This window comes from Thamnophis sirtalis, unplaced genomic scaffold (assembly GCF_051295495.1).
Source record: "Thamnophis sirtalis isolate CommonGarterSnake01/CBP01778 unplaced genomic scaffold, rThaSir2_p1.2 scaffold_10, whole genome shotgun sequence".
Taxonomy (NCBI): Eukaryota; Metazoa; Chordata; class Lepidosauria; order Squamata; family Natricidae; genus Thamnophis; species Thamnophis sirtalis.
Window position 1 is genome coordinate 45,814,481 of NW_028261390.1, and position 4,349 is coordinate 45,818,829.

Genomic DNA, 4,349 nt, shown 5'->3' on the forward strand with positions numbered 1-4,349 from the left:
TCGGCAGGAGGCAGTCTCTCAAATACCCAGGTCCGATGCCATGTAGGGCTTTATAGGTAGCGACCAGCACCTTGAAGCGGATTCGGAGACTAATAGGTAGCCAGTGCAGCTCACGGACGATAGGTGTAACGTGGGTGTACCTTGGTGCACCCACAATCGCTCGCGCGGCTGCATTCTGGACTAATTGGAGTCTTCGAACACTCTTCAAGGGCAGCCCCATGTAGAGCGCATTACAATAATCCAGTCTTGAGGTCACAAGGGCGTGAGTGACTGTCTGAAGGGCCTCCCGATCCAGGTAGGGTCGCAATTGGTGCACCAGGTGGACCTGGGCAAAGGCCCCCCTGGTCACAGCCGACAGATGGTGTTCTAGAGTCAGCTGTGGGTCCAGGAGGACTCACAAATTGCGAACCCTCTCTGAGGGGCGTATAATTTTGCCCCCCAGCCTGAGAGATGGAACAGTTGGACAATCTTTGGGAGGGAACATCAGAAGCCACTCGGTCTTGTCTGGATTGAGTGCCAACTTGTTTGCTCCCATCCAGACTCTAACAGCCTCCAGGCACTGGCACATCACTTCTAATGCTTTGCTGACTTGGCACAGGGCAGACAGATACAGCTGCGTATCGTCTGCATATTGGTGATACTTAATCCCGTGCCGGCGTATGATCTCACCCAGCAGCTTCATGTAGATGTTAAATAGGAGGGGGGACAGAACTGAACCCTGTGGCACCCCATACTTGGGGTCGATCTCTGCCCTCCGACCAACACCGACTGCGACCTGTCCAAGAGGTAGGAGGAGAACCACCGCAAAACGGTGCCTCCCACCCCCACTTCTCGCAACCATCGCAGAAGGATAACATGGTCGATGGTATCGAAGGCCGCTGAGAGGTCAAGAAGCACAAGGATAGAGGGGTGACCCCTATCCCTGGCATGCCAGAGATCATCAATCAGCGCGACCAAAGCAGTTTCCGTGCTGTAACCAGGCCTGAAACCCAACTGAAAAGAGTCTAGATAATCGGCTTCATCCAAGGACCGTCGGAGTTGCGAGGCCACCACTTTCTCAACAACCTTCCTTACAAAGGGAAGGTTGGAGACTGGCCGATAGTTGCTCAAAATGGCTGGGTCCAGAGATGATTTCTTCAGGAGGGGTCTCACCACCGCATTCTTTAGGAGGAGTGGGAAGATTCCCTCCTGGAGAGAAGTGTTCACAATCGTCTTGATCCAGCCGCGTGTCACTTCCCTGCTGGTCAAGACCAGCCAGGAGGGACACGGGTCCAGTATACAAGTGGAGGCACTCACCGCTCCCATGGCCTTGTCCACTTCATCAGGAGAAGCCCATTGAAACTCAATCCATAAAGCATGCTCAAGACCCTCCCCCAGTACCTCGGCTGGTATCGTGCAATTGGAGTCCAGCTCTGTCCGAATCTGAGCGACATTATCCGTCAAATACTGAACAAATTCCTCAGCTCTACCCTGTAGAGGGTCACCCGCATCCCTCCCTTTCAAGAGGGAGAGGGTTATTCTAAACAAGGCGTCTGGGCGCGATTCGATGGATGCAATAAGGGCGGCAAAATGCTAACATTTCGCCGCCCGTATTGCCACGAGATAGGCTCTAATAAAGGCTCTCATCAGTGCTCAGTCTGACTCAGATTTACTGGCCCTCCAGCGGTGCTCTAAGCATCTCTTGTAATCAGTTCAACCTCAGATACAGAGAAAATTAAAATTGCACAGTTCTGTGATGACTTGCAATGCATTGTTAATTCAATACCCCTCCTCCTGCTAAGTCATCAAATTCAGAAGCAACTGAAATGCTATATTAGAAATAAGATATTATCTTGAATGATACCAAAAAAATGGTCTTATGGTATAAAATGAAGCAGAGACAGATTACCAGGATTTTGCCAAGAAACCTCAATGTCTACAGAAAATATATCTTTCCAACAAATTGAAGATGACTGGACACACAGACTTCACTGACATTTCGAATGCTAGCCAGACAACAAAAGAAGCAAATTGACTATATGTTGCACAAGCAGACTGAGATGTTCTATGCATTCATTAACATATATTGATGGGCTCATTGTATTGGTTAATGACCACAATAAACACTTCATTTCACTTCACTGAGGCTTATTTATATGCAGATCAGTGTTGACATACTTTGTGGATGAAACTACAATCTTAAAGTATCCAGAAGTATTGGATACCCTCCGAAATGGAGCGTTGGAGGCCAGGCTGGTCCTGGCCACTTGCTCGCCACTTTCCCCGCTGGCTGCCCACCTGATCAGGCGGGGCCTGCAGCTGGCAGGGACAGGGATGAAACACACAGGAGGCTCCCTGCAGTTTCTCGGCTTATCCAGGCTGCAGCTGAGCCCGCTACCCTCTCCTCCTGCTGTCCTCTCCTCCCACCACAGCCTTCTACAGCATGCGAAACTTGCCGGGCTGCAATGGCGGCAGCTTCAAGAGATGCTGTTGGTGGGGACGTGGCCTAGGCTAGCGCGAATGTTGCTTACCTGTGTGTAGGCAGGAGAAGGTAGTAGTGGGGATGTACATGATGAAGGTGAGGCAGGGGGAGTGTCCGAAGCGAGCCAGTTCGGGGACGTGGCCAGCCAGCTGTCACTACCGGTTCGATGACCCATGCCCAATTACCACTACTAGTTCTCCCGTACTGGTCCAAACCAAGAGCAACCCACCTCTGATCTCTCTCCACTCCATATGTTCACCTGCACCAGGACCAAGTGTTTAATGATGTTTCCAGTATCTTTCTCCCCACTTGGAACTGATCCCAGATGGACATTTCTTCCAACATCACCTTATGACCACAATTGAGTCCAAAATTTATCTTGCTAAGTGAGAAAGTGGTTAAGTGAGTTTTGCCCCATTTTTCAACCTTCAACCATTCAATACATGAATGTATTTTTGCATACTAAAACGCAAACAAAATAATTGTATACAATCTCATCCATAGTTCAAGTGATAATCTGGTAAAAATCAGAAATATATTTAATGGATTTTATTTGACAAATGTAGTGCCTGAGGACTTCCAGACTTGCACAATTCTGTCATCATAACATTGCATATAGGTAGTATTAATACTCATGGTTGGTGTTTCTTCTCATAGGACTAACATCCTCTTCCTTACTTTTATTCTCCCCAAAACTGGAAGGGTAACCCTTCCAGTGGGATTCAAATTTTTGACTACCGGTTCTGTGGGTGTGGCTTTGTGGGCATGGCAAGGGAAGGATACTGCAAAATCCCCATTCCCTCCCCACCCCACTAACCTGCTTTCCAGCTCCATTCTCCTGTTCAGGGCAACAAAAGAAGATCAGCTGGGAGGCAGGGAGGCAGTGGGGGCGAGGCCAACCTATTAGCTGGTTCTCTGAACTACCCAAAATTTTTGCTACCGGTTCTCCAAAACCTGTCAGAACTGGCTGAATACCACCTCTGGTCCCTTCTGAGATGCGCACACACACACACACACAAACACACACACACACACCACTCTTCCTTCAGGCTCAGATTTTATCAGATCATTGTCTAGGATGCTACTCTTCCTCTTGTTTCCCAAACTTATTTCCATTCATATAATTCAGTTAAAGCCATCTCCCTTTGAGGCAGTGGTTGGATTCAATTTTTTTTACTACTGGTTCTGCGGGTGTGGCTTTGTGGGAGTGGCATTGCTTGGTGGGCATGGCTTGGTGGGCATGGCAGGAGAAGGATACTGTAAAATCTCCATTCCCATCCCACTCCAGGGGAAGGTTACTGCAAAATCCCCATTTCCTTCTGATCAGCTGGGACTTGGGAGACAGAGAATAGATGGGAGCAGGGCCAGTCAGAGGTGGTATTTACCAATTCTTTGAATTACTCAAAATTTCCATTACCAGTTCTCCAGAACTGGTCAGAACCTGCTGAATACCATATCTGCTTTCAGGGCTGATTTCAAAACATTGTTCCAGATGTTTACTCACAAAAATATCTATATACATTTAGGGGAACAAATGCATAACTCTACTCTGGATCAATATGGGCAAATAACTATAACCAGATGTATAGCATTCAGGTGTCACCAAACATACTTTCTTTCTATTAGGCCTACAATTAATACAGTCATTGATCAGATAAAATATATTCACATTAAGGAAAAATACATTTGTGAGTTCAAAAAATATAATACATTATTTTTATTGTGTCATTGAATAGGTATGTGAGACTCTTCAAAATTAATATATTGACTACATTTCTAAGAGTTTTCTTTAAGAACTTTATATCTGTTGGTCAAAAATAGTCTGTGTGTGTGTGTGTGTGTGTGTGTGTGTGTGTGTGTGGACACACACACACAAACACATCATACA